The sequence below is a fragment of the Danio aesculapii genome, chromosome 15 (genome assembly GCF_903798145.1).
Source record: "Danio aesculapii chromosome 15, fDanAes4.1, whole genome shotgun sequence".
Classification (NCBI taxonomy): Eukaryota; Metazoa; Chordata; class Actinopteri; order Cypriniformes; family Danionidae; genus Danio; species Danio aesculapii.
Window position 1 is genome coordinate 24,175,596 of NC_079449.1, and position 27,950 is coordinate 24,203,545.

Sequence of the window (27,950 nt, forward strand, 5' to 3'; positions counted from 1 at the left end):
ATTTAATAGAATATGTCAATAACTCAATTTTGACAAAACATTTAAGATAGAACCTTATAATTCTAAGGTGATGAATTGTGTTTAAAGTGATTTCCTTTATGGCAAGATTTGTAGTATGTAAGCTGCCAGTATGGATGTAAATTGTACTGGTTTTTAACCAGTTTTAATAAGATGGCTGAGAGTACACTCAGCCTTGGGTATGAAACAGATTGTACTTTGTGTGTGTGTGCGTGTGTGTGTGTGTGTGTGTGTGTGTGTGCGTGTGTGTGTGTGTGTGTTCTATTTCTGTGTGGATTATTTCACAGTTCTGAGGTCAGCTCTGAACAGCCTAGTGGCTGTCTTAACGTATGCTTGAGATATTGAGACATCTTTCAGAATTGGACACATGCACCAGCATATAAATTTTCTTAGTCAGGTTGAAACACCTATATGTATGACAGTTGTTGACGTTATGTAAGAGTATAGTTGTTGTTGTTTTGAGATTGTAAACAGAGCCGCCTACAAACTTTTTACGAGTGCTAAAGCTGGCTTCTGCTGATGAAACTGCAAACTATCTTCAGTAAACTTCTGCTTTAATTGAATCTCTGACTCTGTCTCTTCTTCATCTGACAGACATTAAATACTCAAATGTTTATAATAACTTGAGTAATCATAATAATAATAATAATAATAATAATAATAATAATAACTTGAATAATAATAATAATAATAATAATATAACTTGAAGTTGTTAAATGTAAATCAAAAGCAAAAATGTCAATATTTCTACACAGTAATAAAAATAATGATAGCACATAAATTGGTAACAGCCTATTCCAAAAATATATATACATATAATATTGTAAATATAAAATAATACAAACATACCATTATCAACTTTTAATGCAACAGCACAATATTTTCTAATAATTAGCAAAATTTGCTAAATTACAGCAGGATTGCAAATTAATTGTTTAGTTTTAAAATAATGCAACATAAACACATTATCCTTTTTGGTACGCAAGTATTATTCTAAAACCATAACAAACTATGCGTTAAAGGTTAAAGAAATATAAGGTTAAATAAAACAAAAACACTAAGAACCAGAAAAGTTTGACACAAACTTTAAGCAATAAAAGAAGTAAACTGAGCTTAGCTTAATTTGGCAAAATATTCATCAAATCATCTATTGCGAAACCTAAATAACTCACAAACTCACACACACACACTGAACTTTTTAATGGGGTGGAAATTATTCAACATATCAACATAAAAATATTAGTTAAATTTAGATAAATAAAAATTAATATTTTAATAAAATGTTAATAAATACTCCTGGGATCATTATACAACTAATCCCAAAGGTGTCAAATGTTACCCATCAGAAGGAAAAGCATGTTTGTTAAGTGTTAAATATGGAACAGGAACATGAATAGGCTAGACTGCTTAAAAATGGAAAAGTTTGGACAACACTCAACAGTAGAAGGACAGACTGATGTGTTTTGGGAAATGCAGTGATGGCAACGGGGTGACACATTCTGCCACACTGACTGCACTCATAATGGTATTGGCCTGTCTGTCTGCCAAACTGCATGGTAATTGCACCACGGGCAATCTCCTGTCTGCCGAAGCCAGCATGCATATCCTCACCTGTCACTAATAGAAATCCACAGCCGCCCATTACTTCTCGTTCTGCCCGTCTAGCGCTTCAGACAACACATGCAACAACTGCATGAGCCAATATCCAATACTGCGGCGTGGGTGGAAGTCGTGACACAGAGTGGTGTAAAAAAGTCAGAGTCTGAGGAATAATTACAATCACGCTGAATGAAAAAGTCAGACCTATTCAAGCAACGTTGCCGTCGCAAAACGATGCCATTGTAGCTGATCCAGGATCAGCTGGGATGTGCCCTTGTGCTCCTCTCAGGTAATGAAAGTGTCTTTAATCAGATGCAGGCAAATGAATGTGACCCGAGGAGGGACCCTGGCGAGACGCAGACGTGACGACAGGTTAATGAGGACTCGCACGCGTCGCCCTCAATCTAGACACCCGTAACTCCTGACGACACCAAAGACACCTCCACCTCTCAGCTTAAATTAATGCTGCTGTCTGGAGTTTACCATCAGGAAACTTTTACAAAAAGCACGGTCATTTCAATTTCTTCACTGTGAACGATGAAGACTGAATTTAAAGTAAGTGTGTGTGTTGGAATGTTCTTAAGGGGCTCCTATTATAAGTTTATATGAATCCAAGGTCAAAAAGCACTCATTTTTCATAATATATACTGCAGCATCTGCTCTTTTCTCAGTGTCTGAAACAGTTCATTCAAGAATTCACTATAAGCCTTTCTTTCCTGTTCTGATTGGTCAGATGGAACAGTCTGTTGTTTGTTTGAAGCACATGTCAAAAACATACAATGAATGGGGTAAAAACACAACAGATTTGTGTTTGCTTGTGTGTGTGTGATTGTTTGTTTCGATGACAGTGATATTTTTGAATGAATAAAGCTGTTATATATGTAATAAAACTAAAACTAAATGCTCATTTAAAATAATTTAAGTTTTTGGATTGGTTTATAAATGGGTTTGAAAGTGCAATTTTTGTAAACGGTACCATTAGCATCATAATGTAAATTACAAAAAATCGTGATTAAAAAAAAAACAATTGTGACATTTTACTTCTTCAGATATATACAAGGACTAAACAACCAAAAAAATAAATAAATAAAAACAATGGAGAGGATTACAGGACCATAAACACACACTGCCACATTATTAGCTAACCCTAACCCTGTCCAACTGCTTGTTAACGCAAAATTCTAATCAGCCGATCACATGGCAGCAACTCAGCGCATTTAGGCATGTAGACATGGTCAAGATAATCTGCTGAAGTTCAAACAAAAGGTCAGAGGAGAATGGCCAAACTGGTTTGAGCTGACAGAAATGCAACAGTAACTCAAATAACCCTCTAATTACATCCAAGGAAGAGCATCTCTGAATGCACAACACATCGAACCTTGAGGTGGATTGGCTACAGCAGCAGAAGACCACACTGGGTGCCACTCCTGTTAGCTAAGAACAGAAAACTGAGGCTACAATTCGCACAGGCTCAACAAAATTGGACAATAGAATATTGGAAAAACATTGCCTGATCTGATGAGTCTCAATTTCTGCTGCAACATTTAGATGGTAGGGTCAGAATTTGCCATCAACAACATAAAAGCATGGGTCCATTCTGCCTTGTATCAACGGTTCAGGCTGCTGCTGATAACGCGCCATGTCATAAAGCGCAAATCATCTCAGACTGGTTTCTTGAACATGATAATGAGTTCACTGTACTCAAATGGCCTCCACAATCACCAGATCTCAATCCAATAGAGCACCTTTGGCATGTGGTGGAATGGGAGATTCGCATAATGGATGTGCAGCTGACAAATTTGCAGCAAGTAAGCAATAATGTGTACCTAATAAAGTTTCCGGTGAGTATACATACATTGTTTAGTGATTTTTTTTGTTGTTGGTTGTTTTCAAAGATCAGTGTAAACAGAGCCTTTTTTTACATTGGTTTTGTCTGTTCATGAAACTTAAAAAAAAACATGATGGAAAAAACGATCAATAGTACAACATTGTCATGTAAATGTACATGACAATTTCAGTTCTTTCTCTCTGTCGCAGTTTTAAGCATGAGTTTCATATTTTAGAAGTGCATGCAAAATTCTTTTGCAACAAAACAGTGTCTTCTCCACATTTTTATTACAATATACAACTCTTCCATACATCTGCTAAAAATACAGTGTTTGAGGGTCAAAGTAGATGTTGATCATGGGCAGCCAGTGAAAACCAAACAGTTCACTGGCATTATGCAAATGTATTTCAAACCTACAGTTTTGTGTAGGAAGTAAGACTGGAAGTACTAACAAGTAATTTTAGTAACTTATTTTTTATTTGGGAGGAAAAAACTTAATTTTCTGTGCACTTTTACATTTTAAACTTTAGATTTTTACATCCATAAACAGCTATATTACACCATTCAAAAAAGCATAATACAAGCACTTTAAAAATGGTTTCTGGAAACACACTTAAAGGTTGCTGAGTGCTGTGGAGGCAACAGGTGACAACCTGATGATGTGTACTACAGAATAAATTCACGCTTAATAAAGCTGGAGCTGGAATGTGCTGAAGCAGTCTATAAAACAAAAGTGCATTACAAAGTAATCACATTACACTAAAAGCCCTCGGATAATAAAATGTTTCCAGAATATTGCTCGCCATAATCCAATTTGCGTTGGCACCGGGCCCGACCGTCTACCCCACGCATGTAATCCCTCGCATAAACATGACTGTCAGTCAGATGCAGACGTTGGCGTATAAGCGCGCAGCCGCTCTGTGTCTTTCAGGGTCAGCTTTGATTAAAATGTTTGCTGCTTTCTGTATGGAGCACAACAGGCAGATTCAGAATAAAGGAAAATTATGTCAATTATGCCAGCACTCCCGGCCTGCACAGCGGCCTATATGCTATAAAGTGAACAGGGGAAACAGAAACCTGATGTTTTGTGTCCCATATACAAAAAAAGATCTTAAAGAGACAGTACAGCCAATTATAAATGTACACAAACAGATATAAATGTTTACGCGTGTCAGTATTTTCTCCAACTATGAGATCAGATCTCAAATTCAACAGACTACTAGCTAACAACATTCTGATGGTGCTCTATTGAATTTACATCTGGTGACTGTGGAGACCATCTGAGTTGAGTGAATTCACAGTCATGATCAAGAGATAATTTGAACCTTGTGATTGGTGCATTATCAACCAATCAACCCAGATGGGTGACATTACATTGCAACAATCCTCACATTGGCTGTGGCATTTAAACAATGCTCAGTGGTATCAAGGTTCTCACAGTGTTCCAAAAAAACCTACCAAAACAATTACACTAGCTGCAGCAGCCTGAACTGCTCATACAAGATAGAGCTGCCCTTGACTAAAGATTTTCATGCACGACTAATAGTTGTTCATTTTAACCATTAGTCGACAAACAACTCGTTATTAATAAACCATTTAAATCATAATAATGAACCTTTAATTGCCTACATAGTCCAATAAGCGATCAAGTACACACAAAAAGCTTGTCATAGCACCCAGCAGAAGTAATGATGCTGGATGTGCAAGGAAACCCCATATGGAGGCTGCATTAACATTTTAATAATGTATTGATGAACTGGTGCTTTCTTTGTTTACAGAGTTGAGCAATCAAAGGCACAGTAGTGGATGTGGCTGCAGGTTTCATACAAATTACATAATCCAAGATTATTAGTTTTACATGTCAATTTAGTTTAAATTAAAAGAAGACATTTTGCTTTCTCTATATATTAGTGTTTCCCAACCCAGTTCCTGGAGGCACACCAACAGTATATTTTGGATGTCTCCCTTATCTGACCGATTAACTTCAGGTTTTAGAGTCTCTACTAATGTTCTGATGAGTTGATTCAGGTTCTATTAGGGAGAGGTTGAAAATGTGTACTGTTGATGTGCCTTCAGGACCAGTGTTGGGAAACACTGCTATATATTATGTCTGTAAGGCAAGTATATGCAGGGGTGGACTGGCCATCTGGCAGATTGGGCAATTTCCCGCTGGGCTGACAATTTTTGGTTCGGGCTGATTATCTTTTTATGATCTGAACGGCCCATAAAACGTTTAGCAGCCTATTGTTTTTTTTTCTGCATAATTCATTTACGATGCTTTAATCTGTGACGCTCTGAAAGTAAGATGTTTTTTTTTTTCGGACAGACCGGCCCATCTGACATAATCTGCAAGCCCATTGGTTCTTTTCTTTATTGACATTGGGCTGACCCAATCACAAACTTCCATTTCGAGCTCTGTGTGAGTGTGCAACATCGGTGTGTATTTGTCAAAATAGTCTAGAGTCACACCTGTTTCACACCACTATGTCAGAAGACAATTGCCTGTGATATCATGCATTTTTTTTTTGATTGTCAACATTAACAATATTTACTAACAAGTAATTAAGATAGCCGTTATTCACACATGAACTCTTAGGACTTAACTCATCGTTATTTCATTTCAAAGTAACATTTAGTTTACATATTAATACTTTTTTATTCACGTACTGTTATTGTAAAGTGTTACCAGTATATCCATGTACATCTGTATAGACCAAATGCTAATATAAAACAGTGTCTGTCTTGGTTTCAGTGACTTCAGTGATTAATGTAAATACAGTTGCCACAACCACCATTTTTGGGAATAAATTTGTACCTGGAGTGCACGGTCACTCCTGTAAACAAGTCAGCTTCAAAACAACTGTATTTAGCTTCAGTGTGTGCACATGGCCTAAGAGAGACACACTGATACCGCCACTGTATCAGCACTCTGAGGGCAGGCGGATGGTTAATTAATCTGGAGATGCATGCTGTGTCACATTAACAGAGAATTAGCAGAAACCCCCTTCAGCTATGTCTGAGCCTGAAAAAAAAAATGCTCCCGCTTGGCTGCCTTCCTGTGCTGTGCAGAATCTGATTTCCTGTTTACAGCAATAAAAAATTCAGAATAATTGAGGTGACGCCTTATAAATAAACAAGCTGTATTCGCAGGTGATATGAGTCACCTTATCAGATCTGAGAGAGGAAGGAAGTAAATAAAAATGACAGGGCTGTGGTGTAGCAGGTCAGGTCTCGTGATGCTCACATTGAATGGGTTCGAATCTGGTCTGTGCCAACCTAATTAATCAGCACTTTCCTATGAATTAAACACCAAGAACTTATAAGTGAAGCAGAAAGGAAGAGAAGGGTGAGATCTGAGAGAGAGAGAGAGTAGTGATGTTCATGTGCTTAGCTCTTTCAATAGCCGACCGTGTGTCCAGCAGAGTTTCTTTAATCATCTTTAATGCCTCAAAGCTAATGAGAGGATTGGGCTTGTCTCTGTTCTCAAACACGACCTCTCCTTCTGTCTCTGCGGTACAGTATAAAAGCCTGATTCAATAATAAACACCAGACAAATACCAGGTCATGGGTCATTCTATGTGCCATTTTCAGTTTAATATGTCATTTTTAAGTACTTTTTTGGAATTTCAAGTCCTGTTTAGACCTGTTATTTTTGAGAAAATACTCAACATCTGTGTAAATGGAGACTTAGGGTGCTTTTACATCTGTGGATCGGTTCATTTGCTCTGGATCAAGGGCAACAAATGATACATTGTAGCATTTTTCTTGCCTTTTTTGGGGTTCTTTTTACCCCACACTGATTGCTTTGGTCAGAACCAGTTAAAAAAACCAAAATGCAGTCATGTGACAAAATCCACATCACTCATTGGCCAGATGTTATTGAACGTATTTCCTAAACTGTTTTTCGATTGGTCAAAATTAACGTGCTGGAAAATGCCAATCGAACTCCCGAACAAACCAGCAGACACAAAATGCCGCTTTTTACTATAGAGGGACAACTGCGCTGGTTGATTGTATCCCTGATCATTGTATAGTATATAGTTTGTATACATCACTTTAAACAAACTATACATTTCGAGAATGCAACACGTCTGCAGCTGGAAAACAATGATTTAATGTATTGCAAAACAGCGAAGGCGCATCGCAAGTCACTACAGGAAGAGGTGTGAAAAAACTGCACCACCTGGTCATCTTTTGGAAATATTACGAATGATGCATCAGGTTATGTTTTTCCCACTCTTTCTCGCTGTTTAAAATTGTTGGTAAAGCACTGTCAACAAATATTTTTCCTCCACATCCAATAATGCACTGCACATGGGCCTACAGCAGCTGGATTAGTCCAAAAAGGTGCCCATCAAGGAGGTCTCAGTGCGCTTTTTGGTCTGCTTTTGGTGCACACTCGAGTGTGATCGCTACATTCATACCTGCCCAAACGAACCGCACCAAGAGGGAAAACGAACTCTAGTGCGATTCAAACGAACTAAACAAGGTAGTAGTGAAATAACCCTTTTATGCATTCGAACAACAACAAAAGTGTGTTCTTGGCCACACTGTTCACTAACTGACCTAAAATCTGATTGTTATAGGATGTGTTGTGACAAAGAGCAGCAAAATATTATTCATATTCACTCATCATTGTGTTGTGAATTCACTTATTTAGTAGTACTTGTGCCGTGATTGGATCACTCAAAACGCATGTTAATATCTGGAGTATAAATGAATATTGCTGCTCATGACTTGTTAAAGTGATCACATATTTTTAGGATGACATTCAGTATAGAAGTTCAGTAGCAACGCAATTAATTTGCTAATACAATGTTAATTGACAAGTTTTAAAATATATATCTAAATACATAGAAAAGGCAATATTTTAAAAACATTTGAAGCAATATTCACATATTTATCAGTACAGCAAATCAACACAGCATACAGTATATGCTACTGTACTGTTCTAGTAAACATTGCCTGATTGTGTTTAAGAATCTCCATACACAAAAATGTTTACAAACCATAATTGTAATGATTTGCTCAACCCAGCCTCATGATGGAGACGTACCTCAGTATACATTTCTGGAGAGAGCGAAATACGTTCCAGGAGCTACGTTTTTTTTTTTTGCAGTTTTTGATTCTGCGAATCCACCAGAGGACGCTGTGTATGCATTTTCAGATCTTGATTTTCTCTCGCGAGTACCATTTGCGCCTGTTGTTCTCACGTAAATCCACTGACCGACTGACTGACCGACCAATACCCCCACCCAAACCAAACCGACAGTTTTCAAAAGCAAACCAGGAAAAATTAAAAGCCTTCGTGGCCGCCTGATTTTAACTACATTTTCAGATCTTACCACATTCTCACCCTGCTATTTACTTGTTTATTTTATTTTTTAAGCCTTTTGTTTTTGTTTTACCTGCTTTCTAGAACTGTTCTTTCCCGGACCAGAACCCTGTCATCGCTGAAAGGAACAGAAGCTGTATGCGACATCATCCCACCACATAGCATTCGCTTTAAAGACAAAATGCAGCCATACGTATCTCTGGCTACATAATTTGCTCTCTTCAGAAATGTATATAGGCTACGTATTCACAATGAGCCTGTGTTGGATTTGCTAGTATATACATGTAAATGTCTTAAACCTAAAATATATTTATGACAAGAATTGCGTGAATCTTCTCTAGTACTGAGACAGCAGATGTGGGGTAAGCAGATTTGAATTTTCGCAGCTGATCATGTGATGCATTGAACTTTCTAATCACACCAGTGTGATCATCACCTTTAAGGAACAGGGATGCACCCACTGCATGCTGCCTCAAAGGGTTAAAAAATGTTTCTCAAGTAATACGATATAATCAGCATAATAGAATGAGTACTACAGAATCATGTGACTGTTAAGACTGGATTGATGATGCTGAAAAATTATTCTACTTTTAATCACAGGAATAATTAATTCCAGAAAACAGACTCCAAAAAAAGTTCACTGAAAAAACTTGCCAGTAGCTTTGCATTTTGTAAACAAAGAACTCAACTCACATTTGCTTCACGGAAAACCCTGAAAACTCAAACTCTGAAACTTGCCAACAGTTCAAGCATTTCAATGCAAAACAAAACCCAAACTACACTAAACTTATACTGCAACTTCCAGTTTGCAAGTACAAAAGATGCCAAGCTAAAGCAAATGCCACCGTGAGGAGTTTCTTAGCTGAGTACAGTGTGTGGCATTCACTTCTATGCACATCACTGCTTATGTGGGTCACACACGCCTGAAGCTCTCCCGACATGAAGGACAGCAGATGACAATACTGATCTGAAATAAAGTGGTCACCAACTGCATTTGCGTTTTCTCTCCCACTGCCATTGCCAGTTAGTTCAATCACGGACCCATACCAGCAGAGCTTGATGTGGATTGTTTGGATTTGATTGATGTGTTTATGTACTCAGCCAATTCTCAGGGTAGATTCTCTCATACAAATCCGAGTCATGCAAAAGTCGAACAGTCCCTCGTGTAGGTGTATGAGAATAGAAAAAGCCCAGAAGCCCCGGTGCTGCTCTTTCTTCCCATCTCCCTGCGTTCTTCGCATCCATTCAATCCCATGGCTCCGTTTCTCTGGGATAACAGGAAGGATGGAGATCTCTTCTAATTAGCAGGGTCCGTTCCTCGGGAGCCCAGAGACACATCGGGAAGCGAGTGCACTTGTATTTGTGCTGCTAATTAGAGTCTGTAATTAAGAGCAAACAGGAAATGATGTAGCACCAGTGCACCGGTACAGATCTGGGCCATAGGTGCGGATGAGTTGAAACAGGCAGGAGAAACGCAGGGTCACCTGGAGAGATCAGGGCGCCCGTGCTATATTTAGGAGTGCCTGGAGTGTAGAAGAGGAGAGATGAAGAGACCCATCTGTGCCATCTGGAGGGGCCATACCTAAGCAATCCATCTGACAGCCACGCGCAAATCCGCAGATGGACTCCAGCTCTGACGGCCCTTATCTCGCTCACCTCTCCCCTCCAACATTAACGCCTCGTCCTGCGCTCAGACCATTGTGTCGCAAATGATCAGACATGTCCTCCACATGTCATTTGCGTGACCTTCCTTACTGAAGCCCCGTATCGCTGCAGACCCGAGATAAAGAGGAACCCTGAGATTAACGTTCGCTGACAGGCTGAGACTTTTGTCGCGGCGTACAAAGACGACTCTCATTATTTTCCATTCTATTTGAGCACCTGAATAATCCACTATGAATAGGGCCCGTGAATACTGATATTCTTCACAAGATGTGAGCGCAGAGAGCCCAAGAGCACCGAAACGCTCTCATTACCTGTAGGAAGAAAATGTCACAAATGACATCTCTTTAAAGTCTTGGTTGTTTCTCCTAGACAGACGCGGAGATTTGATAGAAAGCAAATGAAACTTGCTTGTTAATGTCCTGCTTGTCAGGTTTTTGTTCTGGGTAAAAGACGGATGTAATATCAAATACATGTACTTTACCTTTTACACTTTTTTTCTTCAAAATATTATATGTGATATTACAAAGTTAGGGGAAGTTAGGAGAGTGTTAACTTCTGCAGCTGAAATCCTGACAGTGTGTAAATTAATGAGCACAGTTCAAGCAACTCATTTCCATAATAATCTGCGCAATCCACCAAGAGCAGCCCAAATTTGAGTTATAAACAAGCAGGGCTGATGATAATTGTGTGTGGGTAATCTACTAACATAACAAGCACAAAAAGGGATATAACATAGGTTTTTAGGGATGTACTGAAGCACATACCAGACTACTGCATAATATATTTTTTGGAGTTAGATTTGAGACAACATATGCATGTAAACGCTGTTTAATGTTCAGGAGATTAATTGCAACTGTTCTATTGAATTTACAATTATAGTTTAAAACGTTTAAAGAAATCAATAAAGTGGCATTTAAATGCTACAAACTTACTAAAATACTTTCATGATTTAGAGCTAAAGAGATGTCAAAAGTCTAGTTTAAATTCATCTGAAGTTTTAAACATTTCACTTCAAATGAATTTGGCCTTTGCTAAATCACTTGTTTCACTTGTCTTTATTTTCATCTGTAAAGATGCAACAAAAAGCAACTGTGGCAAATTGAATACTTGAAATAAGGCTGAGAGCTATATTTAAGTTTAAATTTAAGTTAACACATTTAAGTAACAAAAATAAAATAGGAACAATATAGAGACTATTGTGCAGCGGTTATTCTAAGGCAGTGGTCCTCAACCACCGGGTGGTGGACCGGTACCGGTCTGTGGATCAGTTAGTACCTGGCCGCAGAAGAAATCATTAATTATTTCTATTTTATTTATTATTTGAGTCTGAATGATCTTTTATGTTGAAAAATCTTTTATTTTGAGAATTGACCGTATTGTCTTGTTTACATCTCGGTCACTTGAGCGCCCAAATTTACCCACAAGCAGCAAAATAAGTAAGAAACAGACGTCTTTGAAAAGTTTCTTTGCTAAGGAGAAAAGGAACAGTGAAGGACCTGCGAACTGCCAAGGAATAGATCCGCAAACCATTTGTCAACAAAACAGGTGAATCCACCATTTCTGTGCAAGAAGATCAACTGCTGGAGATCGCAAATGATAGCGACCTTTTAGGGGCAAAGGTGTGCGGCTTGCGCGTGTAAGTGGTGTGAAAATCAGCCTTGACGCGTTCGTGCCTTCCGAACGCACTCAGTTGAATAAATGTCACGAGCGCACGGCAAATCACGTGACAAGAACTGATCGTTCAGCTTGTATGGAATATACACATTACGGTAAACTAATTATCTCAGACAAACACAGAACACCCACACACTGCAGTGCTTTTTAATTTTCTCTATAAATAAAACTTGTATAAGAGTGACAGCAATGTTTTGTCAGCTTGCCAAGAAGGTCACCTAGCAACCTATGAACCTCCGACCCACCATTTCCGCAGTAAAACTGTCATGCATTGAGCGGTCTGCAGTGATAAAAAGGTAGAGGACCACTGTTCCAAGGCATTATGCTTAGCAAAATTAAAAATATTTTTAAATAAATATTTCTTCGAAGATCATGATTGTCACAAAGGTCATGATTGTGACAATCCTTATTATTGGTTGAAAATACTAATATTTGTGGGTCTCCTTGCTTGCTAGGGCAGCCATGTTGCCACTGTACAGTTGCTGCTGTAATCAGGAAAATCTCTCATACTCTATAATTTGCAGTAAGATCCTGAAATTTTTTTTAAAAGGCTATCTGACACCTCCTTCTCGCCCTACACCTCCAACCAAAATTGTAATGAGGAGAAGGGCTAAGCGAAAGAAATAATTGGCCCTTTTTCTTTGTGAATCAGTTGTTGATTGAATTCTGAGATGTAGGTGTGGCCCTAAAATTTGGAGGCTGTAATTTGAATTGCTGAAATTTGGAACATTCTCAGATTTGTAATTATGCATTTCAATTTGAACAAATCAAAGATTAAATATAGCACCCAAATGAACATGCGGTGGTCACATGGTACAAGTAATACTGTAGCTCTCAGAAAATTCCCAGTTTACATGTGGTAATTACAATGTGGATGCGAGGATGTGAATGCTTTTTACTCTTTGGAATCTTGTAATTAGTGTCTCCCAACCTTCAAAAGAACAATTAAATTAAATTCAATCCCAGCTTATTTTTGTAAGGCTTTTCAAAATAAATATCATTTTAAAACAGCTTCACAAAAGGTGCATGTTATTGCATTACAATCAAAAGGCATGATTAAGAACAGTTTGTGTATTGTGTATTGTGTATAATATTTACTACCTCTGCAATATGCATCCTGCATCAAATTCAAATGCAAATGTGATACAGTTTGGTAACACATTTGCAATCACCAAATGTGGTTCTTTTCTGGGGAAATAAAAAAGAAAATAGGTTTAATAGAGAATAGAAATTATATGGGCCATAACAGATTACTATTGTATTGACTCTCCAGTCCTACCACAATGCGTCTCTTCACGCTTGTAATGTGTGCATCACACACTTATGTCACAGACTTTATCGTCAACCAATTACCCTGCTGTTGTTCTCAACATGTGCAAGGAACAAAGAGTCTTCAGGGGAGAAAGGCGCTGGCCTTACCACCGACAGGGCATTCACACACTCTCCATGTCTGCGCTTATCTCGTTTTAACATTCACCTCAGCCAGTCTCTTTTTCATTATCACCAGAATCCCCTCGCACGCCGCACCAGAAATTGGTTTTATGCGACGCGGCTGAATAACGGCAGGGAAATTGCAGAGGAAGGCAAATCTTGACAACATGAAAACAAGGGCAGGGTTATGAGTGGAAAAAAAGAAGAGTATAAATAAAGGGTGTGTTAAGAGTGGGTGGTCTATTATGGAAGTTGAATAATGATTTTAGAAACAGGCAGAGTTCATTTGGATACAGTGGTGGGGATCTTTTCAATTAGAGATGGAAGGATTTTCCGATTCTGCTGTTGAAGTCGTCTCCGGAGACATTACTCAGCAAGAAAAGTACTTCACGCAGCAATTTTTCTTTCATTTAAAAATATTTTCCCTCTAAAGTTTCCCTGAAGATTAATCATCCTCTTATCGTTTTGCTCCAGGTGCTTCATTTATTCAAAACAACCACTGTCTGATTTGTGCTAAGCTGATTTAAACACAAGGACAGAATTCCATCGTCGGCATCTTTTTCCTTCTGTTCATGTCGGCACCGGCCGTCATTTCACCGCGAAATGTGGGGAAGAAACAAAGCAATCAAAATATTACGTATTTTCCAGCTTCATGTCAAGAACAATTGTCAAAAAGTGAAGCGCATTGTGAATGTCGCTTTCAAAAGGCGCACAGAAAATCCATTGAAATGCGTTGCCCGCATTATTCCAAACATATCAATTAAAGATTCCTCTTGTTTTCATAAAGAAAGCATTAAAATCCATATTGAACATGGAGCGCACATCATTCACTCCTCTTTTGTTTATACAATCTACAAGATAAATAGTCAGAGCGTCTCACAAAGACAAGTCAAAGCTGACATTTCACTGAAAAATTGATTCGCTTTCTCCATTAGGTTTGTCTGGCTGAGCGAAAAGAGAATATTTATAATAATGACACCAGCTTGAACACTGTCATCTGTTCTTCTTACCAAATTTGATGAGAAAACCTTAATATGCTCTGTGGAGAGCATTCGAATAGCCAGCTACTAGTGGGATGCTGTGTGTGCTGGTAATGGCTTACTTATTACTTTATTCATTACCTTATTAAAAAGACATTTTAATAAGTTAAATAAATGCTGGTTAATAATAGGAAAATGTTGTTTTTGCTTTTAGTTGAGAGTCTGATTTCCTTTTCCCGCCAAACTCACTGTACACAAACATGTTTAAGCCTAACAATAGTAAATACTGGCTATGGATAAAGCTCACATTGAGTGGTGGATGTTTGGGCAGGGCTTCCTGATGATAAAAGGAAAAACCAATAGACATATCGATGAAAATACTTGCATGCCAAGAAAAATACCTGGTGGGACTGTTGTGATGCTTTTCAGAAAAAGTAAATTTAATCTCCAAACAAATTTCACATTGATCCTTCAAAGCAAGCAACCAATCTGGCACGACAATCTGCTCTAAGCGTCAGTAGAATACAATAAATCTACTGTTGTACTTAATCCAAGGAAAACAGTCGGCAAACTGTGCAAATTCATACATAAAAGAATCAATCACCAATCACACAATAGATCAGAAGCATTGTATTAAACAAAACAAATAAACAATTCATCAATCCATCTCAGAGCATTTATTATACAGTTTTCTACAAATGTCTGAGGACAATGATGTTGATTGATTTACTTAGTAATTTAAAATCATGATGGATGTATAACATTTTTACATGTATCGAATGTGTCAATAAGGGCTATAGAAACATATCCATATCTCTCTGTATACATTTAAAATGCATACATATGAGGTGAAGTGAGCCTTGTCAAGTATGGTTTTACCCATACTCGAAATTGGTCCTTTGCTTTAAACCCATCCAGGTGGACATACACATTTTGATTGAGGAGTGAGCGCACAAGCATTCAAACACACGCAGTGAGCATACAACTAAAGAAGTGGGCAGTTATTGTTTCCAGCGCCCGGGGTGCAATTAGGGGTTAGGTATGCTCAATAGCACCATGGCTGGGTATGGAAGATGCAGAGAATGTGGTTCTCTTACTACCCCAGCATCAATTTCTGCAGGGACCGGGAATCAAAACAGCAACCTCTGGGTTAAAACTCATTAACCTATAGGACACAACTGCCCTACATACATGCATCACTTAAATATAAATGATCACAAATATATTAAAGTTAATTTGAAGATTTATTATTAAAGCATGATTCTGCTGGATGCAGAAGGCCAATATACTTTTACACAATGAAATCAATTTTAAAAGTAGTGAATCAACCCTTTGTTTTTAAAGTGATTAATTTATTTTACTTAAAAATGTGACTGAACATGTTGCTTTAAAATTAAATAACTATGTGCATAATTATACAATGTTAATTTACTAAGAAAATATTAATTTACAAAAAAACAAAGCTAACTTGTTGCTTTTATGGTCTACTCACTTTTTTTCAACCAAGGCTCATTCTGAAAATGTATCCCATATACATTTCTGGAGAGCACCAAATATGTCCCAGGAGTTACGTTTTTTTTTTTTTTTTTTTGCAGTTTTTGTTTTCGCGAATTCACCAGAGGCTGATGTGTTTGCTTTTTGAGATCTCAAATTTCTCTCAAGAGTTTCATTCTTGCTTGCTGTTCTCACATAAGTCCACCAGAGGCCGCTGTCTGAATGACTGACTGACTGACCAACAAATCGATACCCCCAGCCACCCCCGTTCCTAAACCCAACCAATAGTGTTTTAAAAAGCATAGATTGACCCGCGCACCGCAAACCCAACCGCAGTGTTTTTAAAAGCAATCCAGAAAAAGAAAAGCCCCCTGACTTTTACCACATTTCAGATTTTACCATATTCTCACCCTATTATTTTTTTAGCTTTTGATTTGGTCTTAGCTGCTTTCTGAAACCTCATCCTGACTCCAACCTCGTCATCGTGGTCAACTCAAATCCGCTGACATACCCTGCAAGCCACTGGACAAACTGATAACAGTGGCAAAGGCGTCCACATAGAGGTAAGCAGTCAGCTGCTAGTGTGAAAAGGAACAACATCATACCGAACCGTAGCGTTTGTTTTATAGATGAAATGCAGCTGTACGTACTTCTGGCTACATAATTCATGATCTCCAAAATTGTATATAGGGCTACATTTTCAGAAAGAACCTATGTTGTTTTTTAATGTAACTAATCCCTTTCAACAGTCAAATCATTCTTTTTCTGAATGTTATGAGTTCTGTATGATGAGTTCTGTATGAGTAAGTGCTCAAACAAAAAACATTCAATGTTTTTCTTTCTGGTTGATTTGAAAGAAATTTTAGTTCGAAATGTGACTAAGCATAGTCCACACCATAGTTGAAAAATAAACAACTTTCATCAGACACTTTCTTCATCTGTTTCCTGTACACACTATGTGAGCTTATATGTTGTAATATATGTTTTGTTCAGCTTGTATTTCCTCTGCCTCTGAGACTAAAATGTACATATATGATATTACTAATGCACTGGCAACATGAGAGCTTTGCTACTATGTCAATAAAGCTACTTCAGTCTATAGAAAGGGAAGCGAGTGAGCGAGATCGAAACGTATCGAAAGACTAATATGAAGAGCGAGATGAGGGAGTCCATTACTCATCATCAGGCCTGCAGCCTCTCTTGCAGGTCTCTTTTGTAGTGTGTTATTGTTGTGAGGGATTTGAAGTTTGTCCAGGGCGGCTGAAGCAGGATTTTTTTCAGATGTGGAGAGCCTAGCACTGTTCTTTAGAAGCTTTTCAGGTGTGAGTGTGTTTCTGTGCGCATGCATGAGTGTGTATTTGCTTTTTGTGTGTGGTGATTTGGCCTCGGCAGGTCAGCTATCAGCTCTATGCAGGCCTCTCAGCTCTCTTTGATTTATTCTTGTCCCCCTCTCTCGCCTCTCTTTGCCCCCCGGACTCCCGGAGGTCACCTTTTTGGAAGATTTCAGCCTCAATTTTCTGCACCCTTTAAAATGCACATCTAGGCATGTTCGCTCAGCCACAGAGAGAGAGAGAGAGAGAGAGAGAGTGAATTGCTCAGCGAAAGGAAATTTAGACAAGAAGAACGAAGCGGGAAAAAGAAATAGGACATCGGTTCATTATTCAATCCATTTCGCAAGAAGAAAACTCTTAGGCTCTTGATTAATGGAAAGCAATGGGAGGAGGATACAATGAAGACTGATGAGCTTGAACGTGTTTGTATGAATTTGAATACTTCACGCAATATTGAAGACTCAATGTCATGTAAGTGAATTCAGAATACTTTATTCATTTTAAAGGTACGTTACAAGCAGAAATGAAGCTGCACTTGTTTAATACAATAATGCTTTATTAAACAAACAAACAGAATAATATAAAAAGAAAACTGAAAAATATATTTAATTAAATATATATATATATATATATTTTTTTAAATCAGTAAGCAAAGTGTACTTTTAGAATTTTACAGTGTGTCACTAATACTATGGTGATAATAAAATGTGTAGTTAAAATTAATTTTCCATCAGCTTAGTCCCTTTATTTATCAGGGGGTCGCCACAGCAGAATGAACCGGCAACTATTCTGGCATATGTTACACAGAGGATGCCCTTCCAGCCACAAACCAGTACTGGGAAACACCCATACACTCATTCACACACACACACACACTGCAGGCCCGTAGCCTAAGGAGAATCGGGTGGTTCAAAAGACCCACCTCCCACTGACAAAAGCTACGTTCACACTGCCAGGCTTAGTGTTATTTCCCAAACAAATGACAATAGGCTACCTTTTTTTTCTAATGATATATGACGTTATAAATTTTATTTAAAAAACAAACAAAAAGCTACATAAAAAGCTAATCCAACTAAAGATAGTGCTTAAAATATCAATAAATTAAAAATGTATACCTAATAGTTAAACAGAAAATGAGGCAAATAACTGCACAAAAGTCCACCGTTTGAGAAAAAAGAAATACCCCTTTTACCAGGTTGGCGGGTCCTGCACACTACGGCCAATTTAGTTAATCTAATTTAACTATACCGCATGTCTTCGGACAGTGAGGAAAACCAGAGCACCCAGAGGAAACTCACGCCAACACGGTGAGAACATGCAAAACCCATACAGAAATGCCAACTGGCCCAGTCAGGACTCGAACCAGCAACCTTCTTGCTGTGTGGCTAACCACTAAGCCACCATACCGCCCTCAGGTTAAAATTAAAAGATATTAAACATAAAAACAAATAAATGCATTTACTTTTTTGGTAAAGAATTATATACTGTATTTGTTTATCAAATGCATTATTATTATTATTATTATTATTATTATTATTATTATTTATAAACTAATAATAATTAATTTATAATAATTAATAATCTATTAATATACATATTTTGCATAACTAATTTGATTTATTAAGTAATAATTTATTAATAATATTAATAAATGATTATTACTTTTATTACATTATCATTTAGCTTTACATAAGCTAAAAACTGTAAACAATGCAGGTTTTACAACATAGCCTTTTTTTCTTAAATATTAACATTATTATTAATTTTTATAAATCATGATTTTTTGCAAATACACTCTTCAATGCAAAAAAGTATGAAAAATAAGAAAATAATGTTAAAAAACTTCCAATAAATTATATTTATTCAATAAATTAAAGATATATCCTCTTAACTACATCCCTAAATCCAACCGTCACAAGGAACTTCATTTAAAAATCATCCTTTAATGATTTTCAAGTCTTTTGATGCATTAGGAAACATGAAATGTCCTCATAAACCATTTTAACATTGTAATACCCATGTCATTATATATATTTATTCATACCTCATAAACCACACAAATCTGCCCACACACACAAATATATCCCTTTAGTCATTGGTGATTTCATATAGCACAGGAACTAAAGTGGAACCTCCATTGGTGACCCTTCAAAGAAAACAGTGTATTACTACACACCCCCGCTCTCTTCCAATTTCCTCACTCTATCCATCTCTCAAACCTCCCACTATACAGCATATATACAGTTTAAAAAGAAAACAGTTCCTCTCTTCCATTTTTCCACTCACTACGTGGCATTCGGTGGAGCTGTATGGACTAGCAGGGGGAGTCAGTGACATGGCCTGGTGGCACAAGGTGGAGCCGGTATGGAGGAGAGCCAGAACTCACAGCTGCTTCATGGGCTGCAGAGATTAGAGGCATTTAATGAAACCAGATCTGAGTCCGACGCTGAGCTGATATGACAGACACCCGATGTCCCCTGCCAACTCATCCCTATAAATCTATCATCAAAGAGCACGCAAGTGGGTCAGCGGTGAGCGTGACGACTGCAAAACCCTTCAGAGATGGATGCCAGATTTTCGTACTTTCATGCAACTTCGTAAACTATCAGATCTCATTTTGGAAGCACAGAGGATGTCTGTTATAGATGCGTCAACATTTGGCAAGGTCGTATCTCATTCACAAGGTTCTATGTTTAGTAAATGCTTTAAAAAAAGACCACTCCAGCTGTTCTTAGAAGTAATCAAGAGCTAAATATGTTTAATGGATGTTCACATCTTAAGAGATTTTCCATTTGCTCTATTCACTCCTTCTTCCTCAAATGGTTCTAAACCTTTATGAGTTTCTTTTTTTTTTGTACTCTAAAAAAGATCTTTTCAACAACGTTAGAAACCTATAACCTTTGACTGCTATATTAGGAAAAACTAAAACTATGAAAGTCTATGGTAACTGGTTTCCAGCTTTCTACAAAATATCTTCTTTTGTGTTCAACAGAAGAAAGAAAATCAAACAGGTCTGGAACAATTTAAGGGTGGATAAATGAAGAAAGAATATTCCTTTAACATGTCCTAAAAGAAGTTAGCTTTGAGGGTCGATGCCAACATAGGCTCATTCTGAAAACGTAGCCCTATATACGTTTCTGGAGACAGCGAATTATGAAGCCAGAGGTACGTACTGTATGGCTGCATTTAATTTTTAAAACGAACGCTATGGCGCGGTTTGACACCATTCCTTTTAGCGCTTACCAGCTGGGTCAATCAATAAAATTAGTTGGGATTAGGGAAGGAGGAGGGTAGGTCAGTAGATCGGTCAGTCAGTCAGTCAGTCATTCAAAAAGTCAGTCAACAGCGGCCTCTGGTGGGTTTACGTGAAAACAGTAGGCGCGAATGGCACTCACAAGAGAAATTTGAGATCTTAAAAAGCCTACACAGTGGCCTCTGGTGGATTCGCAAAAACAAAAACTGCAAAAAAACTAATCTCCTAGGACGTATTTCACGGCCTTCAGAAATGTATATAGAGGTATGTTTTCAGAATGAGCCTGGGTTGGTCAATGTTGTTAAATGAAATGAGTCAATTACTAAAACTGAGCTTTAAATATTGACAGTAAAAAATAGACATGTAATGGTTATAAATTTGCTTCCAATCTGTTATTCTGATCAGTACAAATGACTATAAACAGATATTTTTTGTAAATCAATAACCTATTGGCTGACACATTTTCCCAACCCAGGCTCCTTATTGATATGTACCCCTTATTACATTTCTGGACAGCATGAAATACGAAATAAGTGCTTTTTCAAATTTTAAATTTCTCTCTCAAGTGCTATTCGCACCTGCTCTCCTTGCGTAAATCCACCAGAGGCCGCTGTTGACTGACTGACTAACTGACCAACCGACCCCACCCTCCACCTTCTCTAAACCCAACTGATAGTATTTTCAAAAAAGCACCAATTGACCCACCCACCCACTTCCCTAAATCTAACTGACAGTGTTTTCAAAAAAAATTCAGAAAAACAAAAGCCACCTGAGGGCGACGCAGTGGCGCAGTAGGTAGAGCTGTCGCCTCAAAGCAAGAAGGTTGCAGGTTCGAGCCTCGGCTGGGTCAGTTGGCATTTCTGTGCGAAGTTTCCTCTGCGTGCTCCGGTTTCCCCCACAGTCCAAAGACATGCGGTACCGGTAAATTGGGTAGGCTAAATTGTCCGTAGTGTATGAGTGTGAATGAGTGTGTGTGGATGTTTCCTAGAGATGGGTTGCGGCTGGAAGAGCATCCGCTGTGTAAAACAAATGCTGGATAAGTTGGCGGTTCAATCGGCTGTGGCGACCCCAGATTAATAAAGTGACTAAGCCGACAAGAAAATGAATGAATGAAAAGCCACCTGATTTTTACCACATTTTCAGATCTTACCACATTCTCACCCTGTCATTTACTTTTGTTTTACCAGCTTTCTGGAACCGTTTTTCGCTATACTCGAACCCCATTGTTGCGGTCTCTGCATCTCAAGTCCGCCGATGTACTTTCAAGGTTATGGGTTTGTGCGCATCTTTTGTGTTTGTATTATGTCACTTATTGCATGTTGTGTTGTTGTCACGTGGTTGTTTTCCTTACCCCATGTGCGTTTGTTGTGACGTGCAGTGTTGTCACGTGTCATGCTCATTATTGCATCACAGCGATCAGCTGTTTTAATCAGCTCGCTTCAGCTGTTGTTCATGTCTGCACCTATTTCAGGGAGGCGTTCTCCTTGTTTCATTGTCAGTTCGTTGTTGTGTGGTCATGTAACCCTCTGTGTCTCCGGCAGGACTCTCTGTGGTATTGTGCGTCGGACTCTCCCTAGTGCTGCTCTTGCTGGTCTCGGCCATCTACGGCACATTTCACTGCAGTTATTCAACAGCGGTTTGCCATTTGTGTTTTCAGTTTGTTTCTTTTGAACTTTTTGTTTCTTGTCTCTGCGATTCATGTCACAATAAACCGCACTTGCAACTGGATTCATCCTTGTTGATGTTTCTTTTATTCAGCGTGACACTTACGTGGCGAGCCACTGGACAAACTGGTAACAGCAGAAAAGCCGTCCACAAGGAGGTAAGCGATAAGCTTGTGGCGTAAAAAAAACAGAAGTTGGTGGTATCATACCCCCTCATAGTGTTTGTTTTAAAGATGAAATGCAGCCATATGTAGCTCTGGCTACACAATTCGTGCTCTCCAGAAATGTATTCACAATAAGCCTGTGTTGCAACTTCCCTATAGTGTGCTGGATTGATCCACTTTTAGAATTTACATAAAAATCTGTTATTTATAAGAAGATGTTTTTGGTCTAAACCTGAACTTATCTTGATAAACTATATATAATGATAACACTTTTGTTTAGATCACAATTCACAGCATAAACAACCCATTAACTAACATCGCTAGCTTAATAAACTGCTTTTTAGCTGTTTATTAATAGTTAGTATGGTAGAAGTTGGGTTTAGGTTTTTGGATAGGATTAGGGATGCAGAATAAGGCAAGGCAAGTTTATTTATATAGCACATTTTATACAGCTGCAACTGTCTCACTGTCTTTTTGGGAAGGCCAGTGAGGAGTCCATTACAGTAATCCACCCTGCTGGTGATAAAAACATGAACAAGTTTCTCCAAGTCCTCACTGGAAACAAAGCATCTAATCCTTGCAATGTTTTGAGATGATAGTATGCATATTTAGGTACTGCTTTGACATGAATACTGAAACTCATATCTGACTCCAAAATCACATCAAGATTCTTGACCTTATTTTAATAAGATCATACTTTATAACCACTATTATGAATTATTAGTTACTATCTTTATAATAGACATGTAATAAGCTAGTAGTTAATAGCATAAATTGTGTTACCAATATAATATACATATATGACCTATAATTTACAAGTTTAAATTTAAAGGGATGAAAAAATTTGGGAAAAGATGTAATTAATTAAGGCACACAACACAACCCAAGTTGTCTGTTGTGATTTCCCCAACATGAAACCCTTGCATTTTCCAATAGTAAGACCATATTAAATGTGTTCATTTGTACCTTCTGTTTTTGTAAACATATTCCTGAATAAATTAACAGATAATAAATGAGCATCATGACCCAAAAACAAGTCGCTCTCCTCCTCCCCCATTGCTTGCTACAAAAGGTTCATTAACTAATCAAATGAGCCAAACACATTTTAAATTTATATTATTCAACATATCCATCAGATAAATCATGATCAGAACCTCAAACAGCAGCGACTTCATATAAAACTGCAAATCAAAACAGCAAGAGCTCTCTCTCTCACTCGCTCTCTCTCTCACTTGCTCTCTCACTCTCCCTTACACTCTAACGCTTGTCGTATATGATTTTAGGGTAAAGCAAAGTGGGGTCGACAGCAGCGTTCTCTCTTTGAGTGAAAATGGCACTGAAGCGGTGTCAGAAAGGATTACGCGCAGGAGAACTCGCCCTTGGTGGCCAGCGACCTTCAGGATGGGCGGAGGGAGAGACGCGGCCTGATGTTCACCAGAAACACACGCACGTAAAAGCCTTCGGGCTCAGACGGGAAAGGTGGAAGGCTGAAGTCATCACCGTCATTCTGCGTTTTTCGCACCATCTCACAGGTGTATCAGGCCAGACAAATGTCGAGCATGGTTCACGAGCACCTTTTAGAGCTTGTCTGTGCTTTTACGTCCCCGGTGTAGTGTTATGAGTGCATTAACATAATTTGATAATTGTGCTCATCTCAGTCCTTTAAAGGACTATTGCAAAGCCTTTCTAAGCAATAGGAGAGTAATCGAAGTGCAATAGAAGTGTGATGATGTAGTGAGTCAGAGAGAACAAATGAACAACAAAAAGACATATAATGGGACACACTCTTAAAATAACGGTTCCAAAAGAAGTGATTTGATACACTGTAAAACCCAGAAAGTTAAGGTAACTCAATCCTTTGAGAAAACAATTGCAACAAACTATTTAAGTTCAGAAACTAATCCTAACCAGTAATGTGAACTTAATCCATTTGAGTAAATGAAGCAATTTGAGCACTGTAAAACCCAATAAATGAAGACAACTCAAACTAACTGAGTACTGTAAAACCCAATAAGTTAAAGCAACTCAAACCGTTTGAGGAAACCGATTGCTACAACCATTTGAGTTAAAAAACTAATCTATCTATGAGTACTGTAAACTTACTCCATTTAAGTTGAAGTAATGAGGTATTTAATTACCTTCAACGCTGAGTTCAAAACTCTTTTCAAATGAGTAGAATTAACTCAGTAAATTTTGAGTTAACTACACTCATTTCATTTGATAAAGTTGATTGTTGGGTTTTTACAGTGCAGCAAAATCTTAAAGATTTTCCCTCTACTTCCACTGACCCATTCCAGCAAGACTGCTTTCTCGAGTGACTTGCTCCACATGAAATAGCCAAAATAAGATAATTTCTGTTTGGTAATCTTGTCTTCCAGTGAAGTCTTTGGCTTGATGCAACCTACTTCTTTGTTGGTGATTTGTGCTGTCCACGAGATGCACAACAGTGTCCTCCAGCACCATAACTCTAAGGCGTTGACCTTTCTTCTGTCCGTCTTCTTGATCATCTAGGACTCACAGACATAGTTTGCTATGGGGAAGACAGCCGCGTTGACTAGCCTTGCTTTAGTTGCAGTGCAGATATCCTTACTTTTCCAGATGGCATTCATACTCACCATTGCATTCCGTCCAAAGGTTAACCGTTTCTTGATCTCAGGTGTCGTGTCCCCATTTCGGTCAATCTTGGAACTAAGGAATATAAATTCCTGTACTGTCTGGATTTCTTCATTGTGAATCTTTATGCTGCATCTTCCATTCTCGGAGGCCGTCATCACATTTGTTTTCTTGATGTTTAGGTGCACCGCCCCCCTCACTTTCTTCTTGCACTTTCAGGAAAAGTCGCTCCAGATCATCTCTGCTTTCGGCCAGTACGGTGGTGTCGTCCGCATATTTAAGATTGTTGATGTTCCTGCTGCCAATTTTCACTCAGCCTTCGATGTCTTCTTGTAGTTTAGCTTAGCATTCATCATTGAACTGGAACCTTTTCTTCACACTATTATGATTGTTTTCTGGAAATAAAAGCCTGTTTGGATCTTAAAGGTTCTTTATGGAACAATCAATGTTAATAAAGAGCCTTTATTTCTAAAAGTGCAGTTCACCAAAAAAAAAAAAGAAAAACCCTGATGACGTTATTTCTTCTTTGAAAAAAGGCAAAAGGAAAAGTTAGAATAATTCATTGGGTAATTTTTGCCTTGCTATTACAATGATGTAATGGTGACTAAAGCTTTCAGGCTTCAAAAACGTGACATAAAAGCACCATTAAAAAGCATTATTAAAGTAGTTCACATGAGTCATGCACTTAATACAAGTTTTCATACAATGGATTTGTGCAATGAATGGTCCAAAATTTGAAGTTATTCTCTGACAATGTTATCATGAGGTGAGCTGGTGACTGCAGCAGGACTGAATCAGTGTGGTGTACTCATGAACAAGTCATTCAGTCGGGCTTTGGGAGACAATTTATGGAAAAGAACTGACAGGATGTCCAGATGTATATGAGCAGAAGGATTTACATGTAATGATAATTTTACATACAAATGTGATGTAAGCTGTGATACCTTTTTTCAGAGACTTATTCAAACATACCATGTACTGTATGTACTCTATATTAATTGAGCAAAAATACAATGAATATATTATATAAAATGTGAATAGCAAGAATATTTTGTTTCTTGGTAACAAGTTAGACACTAAATCATTTTCCTAAGGTAAATTATGCATAACAGACATTAATTAAGTTTTTTGTACTATAATTAATAAAGCATCTTTGCATATTGGGCTCTCTATCTCTGAACCCGATGGCAGATTACGCCTTCGCCATCTGTAAGTTGATCAAAAGAGAATTATGATTGGACAGTATTTATTATTTTTTGCCATGAAATCCTATTAATTACTCATATCACTAATAAAACATGGCAACACACAAAAGAAACAAAGAACATATTGAGCAGATTCTCAATTACTTATTTAAATGTACTATATTTATGATTCAAAATAACTGTGAAATATAGAAAAAGTCATAAGAATCCTCTATTTTGCTATGTTTCACAGTATTTTCAGCGATCTGTCTCTTTAAGTCAACTACATAATTAGTCTCTCTGTTCTTGGCCCTTTACTTAACTGAAGAAGCCCAGCCTGTTTGTTCTCTCTTTAGAACAAACCATTGCCAATTCTTGATCAAAACTGTGTGGGAGAATCGCACATGAATCACAGTTGGCTGTATTGACAGTGGAAGCGTACGGACATGCTTGATTCTTCCTTATGGTCAATATGCAACCCAATATGCGAGCCTCGTTCCAATAAATCATCCAAGTTCATACTTAACTTAAAATTTTCATCAAAGCACACCTCTCGTTATCCAGTGTTTTGCATTTATCGACAGGTGAGTGCCAATTAACTTCTTTACAGGGCCTGAGCAGTCAGATAACGCCCTTTTCAATCCCATTCTCCACCGCCGTTCCCAGTTTCAAGGCCCCCCTGTTCAATTTAATGCATTTCCAATTTTAACCTAACGCACGCAATCCACCAAGCCAGAGAGGTTTTAATAGGCGTTGGGGAAAATTTGCTGGAAGGCAGGGCTGCTCACTACTGCCTGACTTTCATTCCATGGCCCTTTTCATTCTCCGCATGGAGGCATACACTGAATGAGGCAGACAATAAAATGAGCTGAACAAGATGGCTGCTGCTAAAACGCTGCTGTTTGCATGCACATTATATCTGAAAAGCTGAACGCAGAATGAAAACAGTATTTTGGAGTGGATGGAGGGAGAATTAAAACACACTGTGAGCTGAGGGAAGAGAATGTGGACTGTGTTGGGGGTGTGGGGTGGGGGGTGTAAATGTCTTTTTGGATTGATGCCGAAGACCAAAGTGACCCTTTGTAATGAGAAATCATTATCACTACACCTGTCACTATTTGTTCCTATCTATTAACAAAAACACAGCAGTACACACACTGGATGCCATGGAAACAAGGTCTACAGCCAAAAAAAACAAAAAAAAAAGTGGAGGGTACAAGTGGAGAAAACCTGTGAGTGTGTGTGTGTGTGTACAGTAATGCACATGTGATAATATGACTTCTTACACATTTCTCTCGAGATAAAAACAGCGCACTTCTGATTGGTCAAGGTAAGTTATTCCCAGATAACAACTACTGAAACTGATAACACAGACTCATCTGGGTACTTAGAATCATCTTGACCCTCATTGATTACATTCACATCCATATATACTGTATACATATATTCAAGCTGCCGATGGGAAGTTCAAGGCATCCTCCTTACGCACACGCAAAGGAGAAAGCATAAACAAAGCATATACCAGTTTGGCTCTTGTCAAAGTCATTTGGATAATCATTCCTGCCCATTTTCCCTGCAACAAAGATCATGAAAATGTATTATTTACGTATCATCTAATCTATACAGATCTTGATACGTGGCCTTTTTAAGAGTTGGTTAAGGATGTTCACTTCACCTGTGACTGGCCATAATGTTTTAACTCATCAGTGTATAAAAA

At 38.0% G+C, this 27,950-nt stretch overlaps 1 protein-coding gene across 1 annotated transcript in view; it reads right to left on the reverse strand.

Moving 5' to 3' along the window:
• sez6b (seizure related 6 homolog b) overlaps positions 1 to 27,950 on the reverse strand; it is a 320,673-nt gene that overhangs the window by 105,852 nt on the left and 186,871 nt on the right. The window lies entirely within an intron of this gene.